Source organism: Metopolophium dirhodum, chromosome 5, assembly GCF_019925205.1.
Source record: "Metopolophium dirhodum isolate CAU chromosome 5, ASM1992520v1, whole genome shotgun sequence".
Classification (NCBI taxonomy): domain Eukaryota; kingdom Metazoa; phylum Arthropoda; class Insecta; order Hemiptera; family Aphididae; genus Metopolophium; species Metopolophium dirhodum.
The window spans coordinates 36717248-36743995 of record NC_083564.1 but is presented as its reverse complement, the minus strand read 5'-3'; the positions used below and the strand labels follow the sequence as shown (position 1 = coordinate 36743995).

General features: G+C 38.0%; 1 protein-coding gene across 2 annotated transcripts in view; it reads left to right on the top strand.

The window, feature by feature from the left end:
* LOC132944092 (protein Shroom) overlaps positions 1 to 26748 on the top strand; it is a 181735-nt gene that overhangs the window by 85189 nt on the left and 69798 nt on the right. The window lies entirely within an intron of this gene.

Here is a 26748-nt window from a genome sequence, read left to right as displayed (position 1 = left end):
GTAAGCAAAGCTCAGTCTTTGGCAAATTATTTCGTTAATCGATTCGTTTTTCGATCGCCATTAATATTGTTTAGTTAAGTCTTACACCGACTCGGATCGATCGGCCGGCCAGTCGCAGTTTGTAGTCGGTCGGGATCGGTAGGCTGTAGTATACGTATAGCATTAGCATTAGCTGCCGGCACGCGCGCGCCCATTAAATTATCATTTTCTCCATCGTCTTCTCGTCCCGTTTCGCCTAATAACCGCATTCCTCCGTTCCTCCGACCTGCATACGTCCGTCCGCGGTCACCGCCTCGAGATCCGTTCGAACAACGGAATCCTTTGAGTAGCGTGTGGAGCGACTACATCTGTTTCCGACGATCGCGGGACTTATGACAAAATCGATTAGTCATACGGAACGATAAATTATTACGATACGTTATGTGCGTGTGTTAAAATCTCCAGACAATGACGCACGTTGTTTTCGTAACCTTCTCCCGAGGAGAATATTATCGTTTCATCAATATTTAAGTACGTGTGTACATTATTATTCCGTAGAATGTGCGTACCTATATAATAGTACATGTATATATGTTATACCGCGGTTGTTTGTATATGGGATTTTAATAACGATAATAAGTTGTATTGTCGTTCGGACGACATAATATGCCCAATATAATAATTGCACACCTAACCAATTTATTTGTTTTTATTCTACAACACTTGCTAACCTTTAAGTGTATAATATAATGATGACTATATACATAGTCGGCAGTCACTCGAACCCTGACGGCACTATCGTCTGCCGATTTCGGTGAATGTTTATCCGATGATGTATGTGCATTGTTTCCGTTCGGACCAGTCTTTCAGCTATATGCTCTCTATAACATATTTTAGCATCTTATACAGTTGTACCGTGCATATATACTATACGCCGTCGAGCGTGGCGAATATGAAATAATTAATTTAATCGACAATGCAAAGCCTCGTCGGACTTGCCGGCGCAAACGGCGGACACGTCACGTCTTACAATGAAATTCCCCTTCGCCCAGATAGTGTGTACTGCAGTCTGCAACTATTACTGTGCTGTTGCACAGCTGTACTACTATTTTAATTAGAATTTAAAATAATATGTAATCACTAATAACATAGCAGACCGAGATGAGTAACAATACGTTTCTGCTTTAAATTGATGTCTCGTCAACGAACGATGAATTAGTTTCAAAATCGACTTATGCTCGCAGTGTGGTGTTGGCGTGTTAATAGTGCGTGTGTGTCGAAATTATTATTCACGACGCGTTCGCACGTGAATAAAATTAGTAGCATTACATGTACACCTCTCGTCATCATTTGGTGGAAATGTAGATATGGGTGAGGGGGGAGTTCAAGAAAATAATAATGCATATCGAAACACATCGATCATGCATTCGGCAGTATCCGAAGAATGTGCGTTGACCGTTTGCGCTCCGTGCGAGAGACCAGTCGGTAGTTTCAGTCTATGTTACCATATAAAATATTGCGTTGGGTACCCGGCCCAAATCAAGAAGATAAAGAAATATTCTGTCCCTTTTTGCTCTCTTCTGGAATATTGTTGTTGTCGTCCTCTGTAGTGATTATTGTCCGCTCCGTTCTGTGAAAAATTAATATCTCGACACATTGACCTTCGGTAGTGCGGTGGTGGACCACGTGGCTATATACGATTGGACGATATTATGGGATTCCACAGAGTCTACCGAGTGCTCCTGGGTCGACCGTGTCAATTGTTGCGGTGATCCTTTTTTCTTTCTTCTGTGCTCCTCCCCCCCCCCCCCTCCCCCCGCCCAACAGGTCCCTTTCCGATTGTTCCGCCGATTGAATAGCTCCGAATTCCTATCTTCTTCCTTTGTGTATCTGTATTGGTTTATTCAGATACCGACCGTATAGAGAGAGAGAGAGAGACCGCGCGCGTGCAGAGATCACGGGGCGCATACCCCCCTCCTCTCGCCACCATATATCATCTTAACACACATCCGTCACCTCGTTCTATATGTATACCTACTAGACGGCTTAGTATTCTATTATAGTTTACATTTCACATGAATCGCGCCAAACCAATATTATTAATTATTATAAAATATATCATAATACGCTACAAGCAATACTCGATCTTTTAACATCCTATGTGTGATGTAATTTGATATCGTTATAACGTGCACAGTGTTTCGATACATCCGTCGACGATTGATTCGTATGCGTATATATTATACACGTACGTACGAACAGAGAAGGAACGCTACGGTGTTGTGGTATGGACGTGCAGCCCCGTCGACTGGTTCCTGTCTATTGTTTATAGTGAGCCGACCGAGATGTCAAGACTGTAAGATAGTACCTATATAATATACACCTCATGGTAATATACTCAATGTATATAATATATATTATATATGTATGTTTATATTCTAATGGAAACTTCTTTTTCATAATATTCAGTACCGACCGCTGCCGTCGCGAGGCTTATGGCTGTGGTTTGCCATCAGATATCGTCTAAAAACCCTATGGAACGCGTCCCGACCACTAAATTCCTGGTCACGAGCCAACAGTGTTTTTTTTTTTTTTGGTTCGCTATGACAACGTCACACTACTCACACTGCACCATAATATACCTTGTGCAATTCGAGACATTGTGCAACGCATAAGATTTTTGGCAAACAGTCGGCTCGTCGACGTCTTGTGTAAACTACGTTCATTACTTCGAATCGTTAATTATTATAATATTGACCGGTTGTTGCACGTTTTTAACGGAACGCAACCCGTAAAATAATATTTCGATATTCGGAGTTTTCAATTAACCAGTCGTGCGTTAACCTCGTTCAATTGATTCGTTTAAGAGATGAATATATAAATATATAGTTATGATGTGTACCGGTTCAAGGTCGTTGGCATTAGGACTGGCCGGTGGTAATCTATCAACGTTTCTCAACGGCCGCCGACGCCGCCACCGCCGCAGCTACTATATTTCTAATCTGGTTTCTCGAGAAAGCAGAAGTCTTCCTCCAGACAAGGTCGCGTATTAACGTGATTTACATAAATTACATATTAAAATAATATGTGCATGGTATATTAAATTGCTATTCTTGATGATATATATTATTATATATAGTCCATCCGATGGTTGAATCCAAGTTTTTGGTAGGTATAAGGCATTAATAACCACCGGGTGTGCGCAGTGCGATTATATTATATACTGTGCGAGGGTGAAATTTCTTGTTCGACGCTAATGCATATCGTGTTCTCGTGGTCAATCGGTAGGCGCAGATGTTAGCCCCCATATAGGTGACGTCCGCCAGCGCATGCCTAACATCTGCCAGATCAGCTGCGTGACGACTACTACCGAACGTGTATTTTATACTATTAGTACTTATTTTATACCAAGTACACATTTTAACTCAACCAGATAGCTACGCTTTATCGGTCTAGCCTCGCCCCACTCTGATATCGTATGTACTTAATATATTATTATTATATACAGCCATAATATTATTATAGGTGTCTCTTGTTTTTTCAATATATTCTTAAAACATCTGATAGGTACCTATAACATGCGAGAGTGCTTAAAAATAATTGTCTCTTCATCGTGTTGAATGTTGATGGTGTCATAGAAGTATTATAGAACATATTTTCAAATGTGCGATAATATCAGTTTTTGCTGCGATATTGTGATCGGTCGTACATATAACTCAATCTATTTTATATTTTTCTCCCATTCCGGATATGCGTATATGGTACAGTTTAAGTTAAGTGTCGGATTTGCGATGAAAATAATATCACTACATAATATTATAATACTTATGCGGTGCAGGATAGAATTGAACCGCTGCTGCTGCTGCAGCAGATCAGATGATAGTTTTTATTTACGCGAATGAGGCGCGTGCTGAATACACTTATTCGTGTAATTTGCGCAGGTGCTGCAGATAGTGCAGTTGGCACGAGAAAATTATTGTTTTGCTTGGGTGGCACGGATAGATTTAAACGGCGACCGCGGTACTTCTGCAGTCCGAACACAATGCGGCGATACCCACTCATCACGACCTTTTCGTCTCTCTATACGGACCGAGAGGTCGAGACTGCTCGTCGTGATTGGGTTCGGTGTCTGTAATGACTCGAGATCGTTTTTTTTTTTTTACATTTTTTTAGCGCTTACGTTGTACATTTTTGCGTGTCCCGTTATATACAATCGTTCATAGCTCACTGTATACCATTGTTTGAGAGTCCGTACAGTAATTAATAATTATGGCCAAAAGTTTACAATCTAGTGGAAAACGTATATAGTGTAGGTAACACGCGAATGGTGCTACTCACTACAGGAACTGTCACGCGAGTCGAGCCATATACAGTTTCTTCTTCTTCATGGGCGCTGGCCGCGAACTCGTAGAAGTGTAGCGCACCTGTTGCCCCGGATATTGTACTAAAATGTCGTGACTCGAAAGTGAGGGTTGATTAATTGACTGTCGAGTGTATATCCTCCGATTGTCTCTTCATCCGTTTTAATAATTTATTTAATTTGTTTACCGAGTAGACTGACCGCAGCTTTCTTCTACACGACATTTTTAAACCTATAAACGATTTCATAAAGGTATAACTGCATCGCGACACCTTTATACATCAGTCGTATCACTGCAGTACACGTAGCCTTCGGACGTTTCGTTATCAATATTTACATATATTATTATCGTAGTATAAATTATGAGCATAATTTCATCGTCCTTGAGAATTAGTATTCTATTCGCGTACGGCCGTTATCAGACGCATAGCGAAAATTGCACGTTATCCAGTCGGTACCTGTCTAATAGCGACGGCTGCAAACGAAAGGAGTATGGACTATAAATCGCGCTTAAAAACACTGCCGGGTGAATTTATCACAATAATAATAAACGAGAGTATATTGTAATAATATTATGTATAGCGCATGATTTACAATCCTCAGTACCCAATGTAAGTCCCTAAAGCTAGCTAATAGAGCATGAGAAAACCTTGAGCCGCTCGCGCGTACCCATATATACATAATATATATATTATATTATTTCACAAGCTCGATTTGCATCGCGCGCTATCATTGTTGTTGTTATTATTCTACTGTGCAGGTGCATTGTCTTTGGATCGAGAGTGTTTCGATAATCGCGTTTTCAATAAATACATAATAATATGTAATACGATGTATAGATATATACGATATACCTACAACTAAGATATTATATTATTATTCTGTAGGTATATACGTTTATCGCCGATCGAGATTTTCAATTGTATGTCAATATTTGATTTTTGATCTTCTAACCTCCGCTATAATATGTATATAGTATATTATTATAATGATGGCGAGCGCTCGTGACGCAGTCAGACACAATACCTACTACAATAGGTTTTGCAATATATTTTGACCCGGAGAAAAATGACAACAGTCGCAGCGTAGGTACCAGCTACATAACGCGAATTGACGACGTAGGTATACCGCGGTTTTCGGTGTAGGTACTACGCGTCACCTGTCGGAATTATATAATAATAATAATATTTTCTTAGACGTTTTGTAACCGCGGTCCTGGTCGATTGTACATACATCGGCTATTATATTATATTATAGGTACCTACCAATATTTATACATATACCCACTCGCCGTCGCGGAAACGGGTCATGATGATGGAAACGCCGCAAATGTCCGCCCAGAACCGGTCCGGCATATTATATTATATATTACGTGAAGTATAATGGTTTACGTATATAATAATATATAGAAGGGAGGAAAAAATCGTTTGATTCGCGCGATTCGCACCGCGAATCGAATTTCGTGCCGACTTGACGTTAACGTATTCCACGCCGCAACCTTGACTTATGTATGTGACAAACCAGTACCTCGGTAAAGGTATACGCGGTGGGGTCTTTGCCGCAGCGTTCCTATATATGTACTCAACATAATATATAAGCACTGCATGATGTATATATAGCGGTACACGGGGGGTGAGGATAGAACGGTTCGGGCGGCGGCCTGCAGATTACGTCGTCTTCCTGATAACAAGACGCACGGCGTTATATTAACATTGACATTTAATAATAATAATACGGGACAAGTTCAAAGACCTGCAACTGCAGTACGAGAAAACGATTATTTTTGTCGGATCGATATTTTTTTTATTCCATTTCTTTCATTCTCTTATCCTCGGTGGGCATAAAACATATTATACCTATACATTCGTCGCAGCCCCCGGTGGCAAACTCGTTTTCGAACAGAATCCGACGGCTCCGCTGCTGTACTGGTGCTATGCTCTTGCGTCCTGGCTGCAGACTCCGGGTTGGTATACTTCCACTTTAATACCTATAGAATAAATAAATATTTATATATACAATAATATATTATATATATGTACATTGGTATAAAACGCCAACGCGCTGCCGTTTGGACTGTGCATATAATATATAAAAGTTGGCCAGGTGGTTGCAGTCGTACAGGAATGCGTCTCGTTTTCAAAACGGATGTGCGATTGAAATCCATCATCGTCCCGCGAGTGGTGGACGGGCCCTAATGGTCTATCGAGGTCGGAGGTGTTTTTTTCTTCGACGTTCGAGAAACGCGGGTGTAGCATTCGATATTACATTATTTATTACTAGTAAGTTCCTAGTCGTATAAATACCATAAATAATAATTTTGATCTTTCTTCCATTTATTTATTGTTGTTACAATGTGTTATTGATAACCGAGTACCTATTACATTTCTCAAAATTCAAAACAATAATTCCGAAAACTATAATAAAATCCACGACAACAAACTTATTTTTACATTGGCAACATTGCAAAAGTTCACACATGCATTTTTAGTTGAAACGAGACAGATACCACGGAAAATCTTCGTAGAGGAAAAGAGAAGTCCGCGTGCGTACCAAACGCAACGATATTATAATAGTATATCTATAAGTGTAGGCGCTACTATTGCCCGTCAAAAATCCGGTACGTGCAATACTAATACATCATATTATTTTTAGTACCTGTTGCGGAGGCGAGCTTATCCGAATTACGCTGTAGGAGATACCCGTTATACATTATAATATGTGTACTGCACGCTCTTCACAGTCGTTTATGCTAATCGCCGTCGTCGTGTCGCGTATAATATTATCTATTTACACTGGTGCATAGAATGCTGTTATTATAATATAATATCATTATGCGCCTGTTCGACGACGGCGAGTGTACGCGTTTGGTAGGTATATATGGCATTTTATGCGTAAAAACAACGGTCCACCGATATCGGACAGTAGGTGCGTATGGGTGGTGGGTGCACACACTACACGTGACAAAAGCAGTCACGATTTCACCTCGATCGGTATAATATGTGTATAAACGCTATATTATATCGCACATATAAATATATATTATTATTGTACATTTAACGCCGTAATTTTTATAACTATTTTTTTTTTCGTTCGCCGTGCCGCCTTGCGCCTAACGTGCGAATAACGATAAATGATAATAATATAATATAATATATTATTATGTACGACCTGTCCGACGACGAAGACGCGAAACGAACGACGTCTCAGTCGCGGCTGCTAGGTACCCATCGGCCGATGCACACGGGTGCGCAGGACGCGATCGTGACAATTTTCATATACAGGGTGATCTGGCCGACACTCGCCATCATTATACACGTGGTCGGATACTACAGCATGATGTCGTATACCATATATATGCAGTTTCATACACTCGTATTATATCGAGAAACCATTGCAAACCTCGCCGGCTGTATCGTTTTCTCATTTGTCATCGGTCTCGCACGACTTCTATATACAATATAATATATTATATTATTATCATTATCATTATATTATTGCCCCGAATCGCTTTTGTGTATGTGTGCTTGTGCTTTCCAGTCGTGCTCCGTCGTCACACGGGGGGGAGTACACACTGCCGCGGCGATTGCGAAAAAATAAATCCTCGTTACACTTGAACAAATACGCGTGCGCGGACCCCCCGCGGGGTGTTATATACCTCAGATATTAATAATATGACGACTGCAATTATTTTGTGGTTATCGTCGCGTCATTCGTCGTTATATTATACATTGTGCATGGTAAGCAAAAATGTTTACGGTGTATTTTATTATGTGGCATGTGTGCTGTAGGTTATGTACGTGTGAGTACACGGGATTGGCACAGACCGAGAATCTGCGGCATCCAAACCGGAATTTCCTTTGTCGGTATGACGATATACGCGACGTCGCGTATATATTATATTATATTTTATCATTATTATTATTATTATTATTATTATTAATATCGATAGCTGCACACACACACCGCGTTAAGTGAGTCATTAGTGATTTTTATATTTTCTTCGACTTAACGCTCGCGCGTATAATATCGACGCCGGTGTGTATGAGTCACCCTCGTGAGTCTTAATACTGAGCGCGGCCGATATTTCACCTTGACTCTGTCGCATACAATGTTAATACGCTGTAGGTATGTTATATTATTTTATAACAATATTAATAATATATGATTTACTGCAGCGGCAGACCCTTAGGGCACCTCCACACAAAGTTGCCCGCAAGATCTTTATTTTTATCGAACACAGAAATCCATTATTGTTTATTTTGTATTGTGTATATACGAACGAAACGGGTATTCTTCGTCGATTAATAGTCTTTTAACGTTTCATTTGAGCCGTACACACTCGAATACCGTATCATAAGATAATACCATTATATTGTATGGGTACTTAAAATATTTCAAACTCACTTTTTCGTACCGCCTCGCACCCTTATCCGTCCGGTTAATAATAATAACCGCTCCTATCACCACGCATCCTTCAAATACACCGCGACGTCGTTGTTTCGTCCTGCACTTTACGCCGGCCGTTTCGTTTAACGGGTAGTTGGAGTAGGTACACTATATAATAATATAATAGTTATGTGTACAAATGCGTTATTAAGACCGCGGTCAATGTTTTATGTATTTTTCATTTGGTTTTCTAATTTTGTTATATAATTATTGTTTTTATCACCGTGTACGGTGGACACAGCAGTACTAACAGTAACAGTACACACTGTCACAGAGTGTATACCGTATAATGCTTGCTGACGAATATAGTGCATTCGATTTTATGGCCTGAACACTTTTAAAGGTGTTAATTATGTGTAGGTATCTATCTTTATACACGAGCTGTTAAATTCCTGGCTTGCGTATATCACCGTATATATAGTGCACACACACACTGCGCCTACATTCCGTTCGTCGTTCCGAAACGAGCAATGATAAATTCGTGATCACTATATTTTACGGGCTGTACAATAATATAATAATTTATAATAATATTGTAAATAGATATTGCACGAGCAAACCGTTCACCCCGGCCTGTTCACCAGCACGTGCTCGGCCGGTCGCGTTCAACTGTTTTAACAACCATATTATGTGTATAAACAATACATACCTACCATGTGTCCATGTTATATACGAGGCGCCATCCATATAAGATACAATAAAATATAGCACTCTCGGCAGCCGTATAAATACATCACGTACCTGTGAATAATATGTGCAACGTGGTCATATGCTGCGCAGCGGATCGTCATCCCGAGAAACGGCTCGCGACGGAGAAAAAAAAATCTCGTCCGACAATGGAATCGTGTGTGGGGAATTGTCTTCTTGCACCTATTACAGGACGTTGTCGAGTGGTGGAGCACAGTACAGCACAGGTACACCGAATTTTAGTGTCTTGTTAAAACAACTTCAATAGCAGTGAACTAAGGACCATGGCGGAGCGTCGTGTGCACTATACATCATATTAAATACCACGGATTGCGGGTACAACTCCTCCCCCCATCACGAACAGAGATTTTGTACCCGCCGTGATGATTTCAGGAGTAAAAACAACGTTGTTTAGTCTTTCACACAAAAATGTATTCGGTACAATAATAATAATATACTCGTTGACAAAAATATGTACATATACTGCCCGAGTTGTCATTCGCATCTGTTGTCGCGTATTATTCCGAGTACCTACTGTGGGAGGTGGTGACAGGTGAATGTGCTCGCCGAGTTCACCTAACAATATAATATCTCTAATAATATCGCACATGAATGGGTCCGGTACATATTTCGCAACCCTGCGACCCGCAGACGCGTTCGTTTCACCGTTATATCAACACCGATTTCGATCTGTGGAGTTTTCTCCCGTGCGCATGTCATGGCCGACGCGGATAACGGACAGACTTTTATTATTCTATTATAATATTATATGGTCGTGTATACAACAGAGGTCTATGGTCTATGGTATTCTAATTATGGGCTCGCATGTGTTATGGTCGCGTAGTTTCGAGCAGAGGATTCTTAGACTATGACCGACCGACCGCCGCGGTATAGTGATTCGAGTCTTTGACTTAAGCATTCACGACATTACAGGATGTTGTGTTTACGCCAAGACACTGACGTAGCAAATGTTCTATTTTAATATAATATATTATTTTTCGGGTGAGCTTTTGCTGACGATAACCTTCACACAATACGATATTCTATATGTATATGCTTATGCGTATAATTATATCAGGTGGCCGGCTGTCACGACCGCTGTAGTTGTTATGGGGTACCGACCCTATATCGGCATACATCGACTGTTTCTCACGTCGTATGTATCATATTATTGTTGTAGTTTGGAGCTATATATTGTCGTCAGCTGATCACGATATTTTGGGTCATTCCGGCTGCACCAATCGAGTGATCAATTGTTCGAGCGCGCGCGGAGCAGCGTTCATGCGATAATAACTGCTATTAACTAGCTTTTTTCATACGAGGCAGCGTAGCGACGCTTATGGATTATTGCTGCCGTAGTCTTTTTTACTCTCTCTCTTCCTAAATATATATAATATATTTGTATACGTAATATGTGTTGTTTATCACTAGAGTTGTCGATATGGTTTTTGCACCATATTTTTGTATCCGCAACCTCACATTGATATTATTGATTTTAATATATTATTGTAAGTATACTGTATACGATTCTAGTGCGACGGATACTCAGTTTTCGACGACTCTGCATAATTACAAGACATTATAAATAAATGCTGTCATTAACAGTATAAACAAAAAAACAATTTAAAAAATGATAGCGATGATAAATATTGTAAAGTATAGTTTGCAATGGACTTCCCAATTTAGTCAAATAATAAATGTTTCCAAAAAAACGTCAATACTTTTCCGAGAACACTGGTGTTTACCTTTAATTGAATCACCTTGCATGATGGGTGCTAAGCTGAGATCCGCACAATGCACATAATAGAACGCGACGCGTGAGAAAATACGTCTGCCATGGTGGGTTTTATTTTTCAACAACAAACACACAATGCATGTCATGTACATTATACTGCGACGACGACGACGACGACGACGATGGCGACAGTGCGCGCATTACATATTATTATTATACACCAACGTCCGCCCGTTGAGTGTTTTTGCACACTTTGCACGTTATTATTATTATACATTATTTTACATGCAAACAGATAGAAAGCGATCGTCAGTGCTCCCATCTCGATAGCCGCGCACAGTTAATTATTATTATTTCTACTGCTCTTCTCGGCCCGGTGAGTGGCAACGGACGGACCCGTGACATTTATATATTGTTATCGCGTGTAGGAAAAAAAAAAGAAAGTGAAAATCTGCGGACGGACGTACCCACGTATACTTACGCATTATACTTTATATTATTATGCATTTATAATATAATATGGGAGCTAAAAGTACACGCGTTTAATATAATAATTCGTTTCGTTTTGCGGTGTTCTGAAAATGTTATCTCGCTAATTGCTGCCCGGCTATACCTACGAGCACCGTGTAGCGCGTGCACATTATTATAATATCATTACGCGCGTCATAATGTGATATTTATCATTTTATCCGCACGCGGTTTCGCTCTCGCGCGCACCCCTACTCGCGTCCGTCATTAGCCGGTCGGGGGCGTAACGTTCCGGAACGTATTCGGCCGTTACGGTGTAGAACGTTTTGTGATCGGTTAAAATGTATATTATTTTTTAAAAGCCTCACGGGGGTAGTTCTTTGCTCTCGACATTTCCACTTATTTGGTTGGTACAAGTACAAGTTACATGAGATCTCCACCCCGGGTCGAGTATCGTTTATCAGGTATTTAGGTGTAAATAGTCTATATATTTTTATTATTATTATTAGCGCGTGCAGGCGGACATCGCGTCGGGGAATGGACTTGAATTAAAAATTCTGCTCGTCTGTCGGCCTCGGCACGCGCGTGAATCACTGTTCCGACGTACGGGTCGACGAGTATACCAAACACTTTCCGTTTTATCTCGTGCTGCCAAAGTTATATACTTTTAGATGGTATAATATATTTAGATTAATATAGTATTAAAAAAATCTCTGCGACAGGTGCACGCGTTTATCTATTTGCTTATACGATCCATATTTCATAATATGCAGCGTTCGATGCACACGCAATATAATATTTATCATCCGATCGAAACGAGCTGATAATAATATTAGTATCTGACACCCGAGGGACCTCTAAGGAGGAGAGACATTCGATACAGTGGTCGGGGTCTACCGTATACGCTGGCGGGCTATTTTATTTTTAATCATATTTATTCATATTTAAGCGTATAATATTAAATTGTTACTATTAACAATCATCGTGAGCAAAGCGTGGTGTATTATATGGTACAACATTTGAATCCCTTGAAAACATGTACGGTCGCCGCACGTGCAGCGCATAATAAAATATTATAATATCTTATATTATAATATACCTTTACCGTATTATGTTATCGCGAGATCACGTTATTGGCTAATGTTTCGAAATAGAAGTTACGGTTTGAGAAAAATCGCGCGTCTAACCACTTAACGTCGTCGTCGTACGCGTAAATTATACGCAAATGTGAATGAAAAAAAATCTTAAAATCGAACCTCGACCATTCCGCGGCGCGCGAAACTTAAATAATATTATAAATTTAAATATATCGTGACGATCCCGTTTCGTCGGTGGTAGCGTCCGCATAATATTGTGTGTGGTGTAGTACCTACCTACCTACCTACCGTTTATTATGATACAGCACAGCAGTTATCTGTTGCGCGATATTTAATATTATTACGGCGACGCTCGTGACCGGTCTTCTCCGCGGCATTTCGCGCACGGACGACCGACCGACCGACGAGCTCCCGCGGCTGGTATAATATACTATAATATTATATATGTATCAGGATATTAATATTATAACGACGATATTTTAATCGCCGGACTCACTTATTCGTTACTCTGCGTACGCGCGGGTAGGCGTACCTCCGGGGGCCGATTTCGTTATTACAGTTTTTTTTTCATTTTTTTCCCACCACCCGCAGTCGCCTGTCTCACGACCCTTCGTGGCCGTCCGCTCCACGTCTTCTACGTTATTAATTAATTCTCAAGAATATTTTATTATATAGCATAGAGATGGTAGCCTATAGGTATGTATATTAAAACGTAAGGTTTTTCATGTTCTCTACTCACTCTAATAATGTACTTATAATAATATTATAATATCGTTACGGTGTTATGTGATTCACTATATTAAATATAGGTAGACCATATTATATTTGTCGAGTATACGTCTTGCCGCTAGTTATATACCGCGACGGATTGCGGAGTCGATGAATTCCTATTCGTCGCACGTGTTTTCAATGGTATTCCATCGTACTCGAATTGGATACTTACCGATTTCGATTAAATGACATATATTATTGTGACGCGGTTACTTATATAATTATATATACGATTGTTTCCACTTTGATGTTTCGAGAAGTCGATCGACCGCCATAATATAAGTATATAACTATATCAACGTCAGGCCTATAGAGCAGCGCATATCACAAGTGTGACTCATAATATTGTTGTATCATAGCCGTCGTAAAAAAATTTCTCGACAGAAAACGCACACACGTTGACAATAATAATAATAATTATAACAGTGTGTCGGGTGCAGGTGCATGTGATTTAATCGAATTATATTCCGTACGTTCGGAATCGTTTGACCGTAAAATCGTGCACGATAGCTTCTGTATATAAATTGTAATACAATATCATTGCGATGGTATAATAATATTATCACAACGGATCGGTCCAAGAGCGAAATCTAATCACTGCGGAAAATCGCAATAACGATTAACAATATCTATTTTATAAATAATTATAATAAACGAACGTGTTGTACTATACCTAAACTCGTTATTGCGCACGCGCGTTCCTCTCTACAGCATAAGACCGGCATGTCTCGTTTATGACACATCGCCGGTGTATCGGTGAGGACGTCGTGTCTGCATGGCGTGTTGTCTCCGTCTTTTACCTTTAATATACGCCAATTTTACGTCCAGAAGAATTCGTTTTAACCTGTTATTTTTTTTTAATATCATAGTGAATATCGACCAATTATCAAATTTAAAGGTATACGAATATTATCCCGGGCCCCACGTAGGTTGTTTTGTTGATATACGCATTGAACGTTCGTTCTGCTAAACGCAAATTTGCCGTGTTGCACGTCGAAGACGAAGACAACGCGTGACGCGGGTGTGCCGTCCTCCTAATGTTGAAGCAAGTTATGAGCATATTTTAAAATTTTAATATTAAAATCCTCTCGAGTCCGTCAGACAGCTATGTCGTCGCGTCGCGCACTATATTATTATAATATTATGTTATTTTCTCGCCAGCTCATGGTTTTTTTTCTCCTATAGAGCTCACAACCGCGCGTAGGATTGAATGTTTACGGTACATTCATAAAATGTAAAATGCCCCGTTCATTATATTGTGTACGGATATTATGCGGGGGTCGGCGTTTTATGCATTTTTTTTCCATCCTCGAGAGTCGATGCAAAACGAACCAAGTTCCGGGAAGTTCTTGGCAAAATCTCGTAGATATATAACACAAACAGTAGACATTATAATATGTATATCTCGCGTTACGTGCATTATGTATTATTAAATACCTATAGGTATACATTATATGTTAATTCAGCGCATATGGACGAAAACGCAGTTATCAGTTGTAATATTACGCGTCATTGTGTACTTAAACCATATTAATATTATGTACCTATTCATGTGTGTTATTGTGTTATAAATGACTACTGCGGTAAGCGCGTTCTACGCTCGTAAATTTTTTTTCTACGTTTTACTGCGTGTTGTATATTATGACGGATCGAGTGAACAAATACGCGTTGTTCGTACCTACTTGAACGGATTTCACTATTTGCTTTTGAACCGATAAATGTTTTTGTTCGGAGTACCACCGTCCACCACAACCCGTGCGTATTTATTGCACGATGTTGTAAAAGTAATGATAATAATAATAGCAATAATAATAATATGTAGGTAGGTAGGTAGGTACTACGTGTAATGGGTACGTTTTTTTTTCAAACGAAATCGGTACTTGCTGACCAATAGCTGGTTTCTCGAACACTGCTGTAGATGCAGCGTGTGTCGTTCTGTTAGTTTAGATTGTAGGTTTATGTATATGTACTGCACATAAAGTCTTTAACTGTCGACATAATGTTATATACCAATCATTTTATTTATTTCAATACAGTCTTTTATACGGTAATAATCTCTATAATAAAATCTAAGCCTGCCGGGATCTCCAATTAATATTTGTGGAGGGTTTTCTTTCAGGAATTCAGGAAGTATTAGGGGACATCACCTTATTTATAATATATTTCTGTATATACAGAGAAAGTAAAGACGAAATCAGGAATAAAATAAAAATAGATGAATACCTCGTTTAATCCGGCATCAAAAATAATAATTTAAAAATGTATTATTTTTCAGTGACCTGTGGTCCAAGACATTCACATTTTTAAAAGGTCTCAAAAATATTCACACCTCTTCTCCTATTCCGAGAACTGCGGCTGACGAATTAGATTTTTTTTCTTAAAACTTAATTAATCGAATCTTTTAGAGCTATATTCGACTGAATCGTTTCGACGATTCTCTCTGCGGCGTACATAGTATAATTATTATACAAACATACAGTACTTCGTTTCGGCCAGGTTTTCGTATCTAAACGCGAGCGGTGAGTGTGTACGTCCCGACAACCGACAAGAGCAACATATTATAATAATATTACAATTATATAGACAATATACATACTATATATCAAACCCAGTTGTGCAATGCGTAAAATGTATTACCTATCGTTCTCCCCACGTGCGCGATATATGTTGTCGTGACGCGAAAGCCAGTGAAAAAAGCATTTCGACCCAATTAGTCGAGTTATGACGATATAATAATAATAATAATATCATAATCGTACCGTTGTCGTTATTTATCATTATTATTATTATTGTTTAGAAGGTATAATATATAATATATAATATGCGTGTGTATCGGAGAGGAGGATTCGTGACTTATTCCCCGTTCAGTGCGCGCGCATCTCGTTTTTCGATCTGTCGGATTTATGCAACGACCGTTAAGCGAGTCGGTTCAGTTGGATAGGTTATTCGCCCACTCATTCCGGAGCCGCCGCCCGAAAAGGATCTATATAATATGTTATATCAGCTGTTTAATATGTACTACACGGAAAACGTACACAACCATCGACCTAATATACTATACTACGTGATTTCGTTGTTGTTTTTACTTTTTCTTTCCGTGCTCAGCGAGACGCTCTTACTGTATACAATTTATAATATAATGTATAATTCCAGACGTAGGTATGTATAATATTAGGTATTATAAATCTTACAAAAAACGACATTTTTTCAAAACTTCCACAGACTCGACTTTTTTGTGCAGTTTATAACATCGTCTTCCTCGTCGAAATCATCGACGAACGACGACGTAATACTAATCGGTTACATATTATTATATAATATACTTAAAGTATCATCGTCGCCAAACCGCTCTGCAACGTTCGTTGTATACCTACGTCATGCGAAATTCAATAAGACGCTATTTCAATATGACTGAGTGAAGAAAAATTGTTCCCTCTTACGGCTTGTGAAACTTATTTTGTTTGCGATTATTATTATAATATTATATATTATAAACTTTATTAAGTAAACGTCATTTTTCGCACGTTCGTCGCAATTATAAACGTGCGGTTTCCATTTATATCCTTAGCCATAAAATATACAATATTGCGTGATGTCTACCGTATTTAGGTGCATATGCCGCGCGGTTGTTTTGTATTTTGAACGCGTGTATATTTGTGCGAAAAAGTCAAGAAACAAAAACCGTCCAGTCGCAATAATATCACAACACGTACACGCGTATTTATTATGATTGCAACGAAACGCGCGGAGGTCACATCGAACGTATTATAATATTATAATAATAATTAATAACATTACTTACCGTGTTCTGATAAACTTGTGACTATATAAACCGGCAAAAATAAATGCCAGCGAATACCTAACGAGAGAATTAGCGTGTTCGGTAGATTGCCACCCGGTTGTACAGAACTCGCCACCATGTAGTAGGAAGTTTTGAAAAAAAAACTTTAAGGGATTCAAAACTGACTGTTTTTTATGCCTAATACCCCGATTTTCAGTACAACGCACTTCTGTCGATCCGACTACGCAATATTGATTTTGAAGACAAGTTTGGATTGCTCGTCTTGCCTTATTTAGATTCTACTAACTAGTAAATACATTTGGACGTTTGCGCATCAACATTTGACGTTAAAAATGTTGTAAGTATATTATTCAACAACTATAATTACCATTGTTTTTTCGGATAAATAAATGGACAATTTTGGTCGTAATCAACATAATATTGAGACGTTCAATATTTAAATTAATTTACTAATACCTACAATATTCCTCATAAATGTTTATCTTTCTATAATTTAAAAAAAAGTTTAATGTAAAGCCTCATCATAATAATTTAATATAATGTTCTGTGTGAGAATTGTCCGCATTTACAGGTTGGTGGTAATTGTCCAGCTCTATCTCTTAAACCCGACGGGTGGCAGTTGACCTAGATTTGAGAATTAGTTGGATATCATGAGAAATTTGCTGATGTCGCGCATATTACTGCAGAGGTTACCTGACCTATTGGCTATTAGTTATTACCTAAGCCTAACATTATTATATACAACAGCTGGTTTACGGCCAAGTCCGCGAATTCGAGACGAGGAGTCGCCTAAGCCTATATATTTATACCTGAGAGTATCCGACCTTACGCCTCATAATATATTATAGGTACCTATACGCAATAAGTGTATACAGTGACTTTTAAAAAAAAAAATCACGAAAATGCGTACGACGCGACGCGTGGGCGCGACGTTCTACAACACGTATATAATATATACGATATAATAAATAATAGTAAATTATACCGTAATGTATACCTACGTATTTATTATATAGGTACTACTCGTAGGTATATATAAATTATATTATATTTTAATAATATTGTATACATCCTATAAACGATCCGTTACCGTGGCGGCTGGATGACATAATAACTGTTGTTTCCATTGTTCGCTAGATGGTCATTAACGAATACTTCGCGTGTAATAAAATCACCGGCGCGAGTTTACTCATATTATGTGCAATGAACGTAAAGGTGTAATATATATATTATATATAGTCGCAAGTGCGTATTAAGTATAAATCACTACCGTGTGTGTCGCACATACAACACACATAATATTATACTTATGTGTAAGTAACTTAAATATTATGTATTTATGTATATAGTTGTATAGAGTTAATTTAGTTAATTTTCGACGATAACGACTGTGATAATATTATAGTAGTATAATTTAGTGTGAACGGGAAAAAAGTATTGTCATTATTTTTACGTCTACGATCGACGTAGTATCGTCATTATTTATACAACATATGAAAACTGCATGTTCGCTTCTGCAGTCGCGAATATGTTTATTGTATATAATTATAATATATTGTATAGGTACCATATATAATATTATACAAGGTAATCACTCTCGTTAATTCGGTCACTTTTTGAGTTTTTTAAAAATAGAATTTCATGTAATTTGAAATACACCTATAGGTGACTACCGGAATTTCTAAAATGTTGTAATACTTAAAATATGTTAACCTTTATTTTTGATTGTTTTAACTGATATGGCGCTATCCAATTTTGATTTACTAATAGAAACCTGTACTAAAAAAATTTCAAAAATTATGAAAACCTATGAAATTAAATTTTTATGTTAACATTTTTATTGATCGATAATCCGTTGGCGATCTCAAAGTCAAGTATATTTGAATTTGACTGATAACAACTGTAAATTAATGATAACACTATAGCTAAGGTTTTATAGCAAGTGCAATTACAAAAAAAATGTTTTTTTCATTTTTGGTACATAATATCTAATAATAAATGATTTTTTAATGATCCTTTTTGCTACAAGATCAAGAGCCCTAATATGATGATTAATATTGATAACATATATACAGTGCAGATTTGTCGCACCCGACCCGAACTGTTTACCCCAACTCCTTATCGGGGAAAGCATAACGTATGATTTTTCTTAACGACCGTTCAAATGACGAGCGCGTGATTTATCGTATCGAAGAATATATCTGTCGAGGCTTCATCCGCCGCCCGCTTACACGACCAGCTGTGCGCACGGTCATAACAACCCAACGCGGCCGCGGTTATAAATACTATCATAATTATATCCAATATATTATACATGATATTAATACCAGATATTAAACAAGAACCCCGGTTACTAAAATATTCGATATAGTATATATTATATATAGATATAAGGCCGGCACGCGTGTTGTAACCATATAATATAATATCACGATTTTTAAATTCGGCGATTGGCGGCGCCGTTTTTTGGACTTTTATCGGTCACGGGGCATACGCTCGCTCGCGGTTCACACATATTTTCATCCATGGTGCTCTCCCTCGCCCGTCTTTCGATTCCCGCTGGCGTTTGTTTTTCGTTCGCGACCGTAAAACGCATCAACACATTTTAGAGAGCGGTCGTTGCAACTGAACGCAGTCGTATAATTTTTATAATTTTGTTAACAATATATTTTTATACATGTGCTATACTGTGTGTAATATTATTATGTTATATTATTATACTGTATTACTGTGTATTCTGTAATGACCGACACGTTTCCGATATGTTCAAAAACCGTGATGTCTTTAGTAGTGGCAATGAAGTTGTTGTCTTGTCGCAATGTTGCCCTAACAAACCGCGAGCACGTCGAATTATAAATACCGGGTTAAATGATAAAGCAATAATATTATGGGTTAGATGTTGGATGAAGTCTAAGTTTTCTGTTGACGCATGTATTTCTGGTGGTAAATTCGGTTGCCTGCTCCATGCTCTACGTAATAGGTACTCGACAGTCGATACCTACATAATTACAATAGGTCCTCCTTACAACAAGGGTTCGTTTCTTTATTGGTATAGTTTTCCGCGTAACTACATCATCGCTTTAAATCGTGGCATAATGTTCTTTATACTATTTTTTTTATAAAACGCCATTTGTCCGTACTGTTGTAGTACTAGTAGTCAGTACCTAGGAACCTATTTTAGTGAGCAAATTTGGAGGATATGAGCAGGGACGTAACATCCTGTATTGGAGTAAGTACCTCTCGACCTATGCGTGGTTATTAAGTGTATGCCTATGTATATATTATATAGAACAGTAGAGCACTGCCAGCATAATAATTATCGTAGTACGCCCATTATGCTCGCGGTACCTATGCACACTCAATATTATAGGTTAGTGTGCTGGTTGTTGTTTACAATAATATACCGATTCCAGGTCGCTGCGGCGATTGTCGGGGAGATCGTGAGCCACGGCCGCGCGATGTCTGACTTCCCCCTACACACACTCGCGCGCTCCTGCGCAGGCGTAATTGCGGTAATTTACGTTGTGTATACGCGGGAGGATGCGACTGTGCAGGAAGAGGAGTCGCCCGCGCAAAGTGCACGCCGTCCCGCGGTTTGCACCACTGACACACTGCGTGATGAGACGGCGGCCGCGCGAAAAAAAAAATGAGGGAAAAAAACCATAATAAAATAATATTATTATTATTGTAAGCCCGCGCGGCGGCGATATCGTAATAATTATATCCGTCTGTATATATATAATATGCCTGTATGAATGTGTGTTTAGACGGACGAGATGACTTTCGACGTGCCACTTTTGCGAGACGAGGAAAAAAAAATCGTAGATCTTATATAGGTATATATAGGTACACATAGTTTGCTATCGGTATTTTTTCCTATAACATTTTATGCTTTTGCCGGTCGTAATCATCTGCCGGTGTACAATCGTTTAATCGCACGCGATCGAAGGTTTTCTTGCCCGCTCGCGACTGCTGCGGCTGCATCAATGCGTCGTGTCTGCAGGATAACATTTGTAGGTACATAATATTTTAGTTTTACCTACAACGCATATATAATATATACCTATCGAACCGCGTGTGAAATGTAAATGCGTATTTATAAATGTCTATTCAGAAAGTCGGCTGATGAAGTACATTCTGCAACAAACGTACATTTCGGATTAGTACTTTTTTCTAATTTTGTGCCCTTTTTAAATTAGCACTTATCATAATATGGTTCAATTATTATTAAGGGGATTCCATACCGTGATTTTCTGTTTTTGTCTAACACACGGCGACATAGGATTTTAGACGGATTCTTTGCCAAACATATCAATTAGGTCCAATGAAGTGAACAGAATTCTGAAAACAGATTTGAATTCGTCGTCATATCTATTTGAAATCGATTTTCCCACAATTTTGATTTTTTGATTTTAGATTCTCCAAAAATTGAAATACAAAAATGTTTAAATACTCTTTTTTTATATGACGTTTTCTGGAATTTGGGGGGATAATATCAAAAATGTGGGAAAGTCGATTTCAAGTAGACTTGACGACGAATTCAAATCTGTTTTCAGAATTCTTATCGCTTTAATAGATCAATTGGAATGTTTGGCAAAAAACACGTCAAAATACTATGTCGCGCGTGTGTTAGACAAAAACAGAAAATCACGGTATCGAATCCCCTTAACATGTTTTTGTTTTTCGTGGTCATTATACATATTCGACTCAATTTTCCGTATAATATTATTATTGTTACGTATTTCTATATTGTATATAGAACATATTGTTATATATTATTATATTGAAAATCCAAATTTACGCGCGTCATAACCTACCCGCCATGTCACCGCCAGCAATACGATAATAATGTGTTAATATTTTAACGACGACGGCGATGATGTTGTTAATATAATAATAATATAACAACACAATGCAATAATATACGTATTATAATACGTTATCATTATAGTCGTTTTCGATGAAAACAATACGCGTTTTTTGACGAATTTCTCTCGAAAATATTCTAAAGACGTGTTACGTGGTCGTCGGCCGCGGGCGCTGGTAGGTCCGAAAAGCTTTGGAAAACGCCCCGCAGACCTTATATGTACGATGTACCTATATAGTTGCAGATATTATTACATTGTGTGCGACGCCGCCTGCACCGTTATTATAATAATATTATCATATAACACGAATAGAGTTACACGTGCACCGTGGTGTGCGCTTGTATCTAGTATACATATATATATATATAATATGTTATTTTGTATTATTTTCGTCACTGCAGAGAAGTGTTGCACAACTTTCGACGGGCCGAGCGGTCTCTGTCGCCCGAACGGTTCTGAAAAATGTGTCTACGTCACTACGTACAATATCTGTATATAAATATGTAGGTACTCAAGATAATGTATTTAATAATGTAAGTTGTAACTCGTGATTACCTGCGTATATACATTATTCAATTATTGACTAATATACATATTGTAATGTCTCTGCGTATGTCCGATGAGTACTGACACCAGTGTCTGCCGCTCCACCACCTTCACCTTTTCTACACACTAAGCAAACAATATGATTATAGGTATCTAAATATTTCGCTTCGATTCGCGCCATAGTGATAAATACCGCGCGTGTAAGATTTGCGTATATTTATAACATATTACATAGAAATAAACGTTTTTCAACGATCTCTACACTGTCGACAGCAAGTGCTAAATTTGGCAGGTGCGTTGTTTATAACGAAGATTGTTCTTTAAACTGATATAATAACATAAACAAATAAAAATAATTTTTATTTTACCCCGATTTACGCGGTATTTTTTCTTCCATCCTCTTCTGGCCGTTGGGTATTCTCTTTCACACAGGTTTACATTATTTACGAATTACGTTGAAATTACGTTCCAAATGCACAATGGCCACAACAGGTATTATAAATATTATATTATATACACACAATACAAAACATATGATATGGTTCAATAATTTGTGCTGCAAACGAGATTGACGTTCAGTTTCCTAAAATGTTTTATGCCTATGCCGAATATCGTTGTTCGGGGATAATACCAATTTTTCTTTCTCCGCGTTGTGCTTTTATATCGCTAACAAAATAGAAAAATTATTTTTTACTTATTTAATTCTGATGACTGCCTGGTCCTCGTTTCTACACCCGGTTGATTCCACTCCCCGGATAAAATGTAATATTGTATATAGTACATAGTATAATAACCAGGCACAAGCACATAAAACGCGCGAATATACTGCATTACTGCGGATAGACGAGTTGTCAACCTGCAGCTAATTTGTGAATAAATAATTAAGTCGATATATATATAACCATACCGTAGATTATTATATTACGAATGTACATAATGTTATTACTATAATATTATATACAGTTAAAAAAAATACCGTCTCCTTGAATATCGCAGCGAATAGTAGGTACCAAATTCATTCCTCTGCATATTACAGTGGATGTTTGTTTTCCTAATTTACATATATATTAGTAGCCATTAAACATATGATACATATAAACCGCACTCGTATCATGAGCGATATATTATATTATTTATTATATCGTATAACAAAATATTTGTATTATATTTTTTATTATAATTTATTAAGTAGTCCTGCGCGTAAAAATCGCAACGGTCGACCGCTAGACGTTTATAGTGTTTATACGACGAACATACTCATTATGATATTATAATATTATTATAATCATGTATTCCACGACTTACATTGCAGAATTTTTATACGTTAGCCAGCGCGATTGGGTATTTTAGAACTCGATAACAGTTGGTGGTAGCAAAATAAGTTTTTCTTGTTTTTGTAACCGTCTGTATAAATGATTAGTGAACAAAATTATTATGTATAAAACGTCCATGCGGATAGAACGTTGAATCATATAACGAAAAAAAATTGTGGTGTATTTACGTGTTTGAATATTATCATTAATTACGTCTGAGTGTAGATAAAACTATTAATTCTGTACGTCTCCGTATGTATATTGCAGCAGTCGCCCAGCATTGTACGAATGATGATAGTCGCGCATTATCGGTTGATAGGCAAGGTACTAAAAAACTAGAACTGAAAACAACGAAATTTGACTCTAATAATGTTTAAGGTATTTCGCAATAAGTAGAGGTATATGTACACGATAATAATTAAGGCAATTTTTTGTTTAGTTATACAATTTATAAACATTATCGCATAACACGATGCCATTATAATTATTATATGTTATTATACTAACAACGTTTGACGCGAGGATAGAAGACTATATCTTCGTGATTTTATTTAACCGTGTCGAGTCGCACGTTTTTTTCTACCGTGGCTCATTCTTTTCAATTCCCAGAATAGATGCGGAAATCTTTCAACTGTTGTAGGCCTGACAAAAGTCACTCTTGTAGTCTCGTGTCAAACGTGTGTTTACAGGTAGGTACATGCTCCCGTTTATCCATAGTATGTTTTAATATTGCTCCATTGTATGTATCACATTGGGACATATTATTGTTATATATAGGTCTCTCGATCGGTTTTATCGGCGCATAATATCTTAGTGTATTATATGTTGTATATTTACTGTGACTATACTGCAGTTCATTCAAATTCATCGATTTATCGAATACGACTTAATCATTTTTTTATATTTTCAAATCATCCACCTTCGCGGAGCCTTCGTTTAGTTTATTATTTCACGGAGTATAGTATAATATATATAGTTGCAAATTGCAATGCCCCATTGGTCCGGCGGTCGTCAGGTCGTCTACATTATTATATTATACTTTACCTACTGATATTATATTATGATAACATTATGCTGTAGTAATCGTATTTCCAATCAAATCGCTTTATTTTATAATATTATTTTCGCTCGATCGAGTACATCATAATATCATATATAATATTATTATCGCAATAATAATAACATGTGAACTGTGAACAAAAACGAACTCCGCCGTGACCTCATCTCCGATTCGAAGACCGCGACAACAGCGTGCTGTACGTACAGCGATATATATCGGGGCCAAAAATCTTTGCCTCGTATATATCTGCGCTTTAGTCGTCGTACTAAAAAAAACTTATCGTGACATCCCCTTCGCCGCCGTCATCGTCGTCGTCGGTTCGTATTCGCGCCCGAAATTTCATTAATTAAATTCCATCAAGGTTCCGTCGGTACAACCCACCGCACTGTCGGGTCTTTATTTTATTATGTACATGTATGTATCAATATATTGTTTGATGGCGCGCGTGTCACACGCAGCGAGATTGTCCAAGGCCGTCGCCGAATCGACGCTCGAAATTTACTCGACAAAGTATTGGTATAGGTATTGACTACAGGTACATACCCGCGTGCCTATATTATAATATGGTATTTCTTTTTAATTATTATTTATAACAATTTGCTGCGTTGCTCTATAATGATCGAGACTTACACACCGCCGAGCCAGTGAAGATGGATAAGGAGAGATAAACAAAACAAAAAAAAGAAACCGGAGCAATACCACGTGGCGTACGTATACGATACACAATAATAATAATGCTCGTGTTAATCCCGAACGGCGTGTGTCACTCTCTCGAAACAATATGTCTTATAATAATAATCGATCTTTGTTTCGAATTTTCGATCACGATCGATCCCGGAACGAGCCACGCGATACAGGCCGCGCGCGCGCAATGACCCACATTTATACGCGAGTTTCGGCCGTGTTATAATAGCCATGCGGTGCTAACCTATACATGAATACGCGTCGAGATGATAATAATAATAATATAATATGTACGCACTTTCACGCGATCCGTTTGTTTGGGGAATAATATTTCATTCATTGACTCGTGATCTACTCCGTGTGCAGTATAGAGTTGAGACTATGACAATAAACGGCGCGACATTTTCGACTCTAGCGTTAGCGAGAGGCTGTGGGATGGTTGCGGAGGGAGAAACGAGGAAGCACGTCAAAACACGGCAGTAAAAGTCATCGAAAACGATTTTATTGGAAACTTTTACTCGGTCCACGCCTTTATGTATCTACTTTTTTTTCCGGTAAGTTATATACAAACTTTGTGAGCATATCGTCATTCTATATACCATTATATAATATGTATAATACCTATAGTATAACTATAACCTAACTTAAGATCCGTGAAGTTCGCCACCCAAATTCAAAAGTGTTTTCTCAATTATTATTATCTACATACGTCATAAGTAAGCATAAATTGGTCATTTGTAAGCTCAACCATTGTCTATATCCACTAACGTTTAAAACGCATCCAACTTCTTCAAAACATAGCCGTTTTTGCCACATGTCAAAATGTTGGGCATTTGTGAGCAATTAGTAAAATATTTGTAAGCAAAATTCAAAACTTATGAGTCGCCCCTCCCTTTCTCCTAATAACTGAAGTTAGTCACATGCAGCTTCAT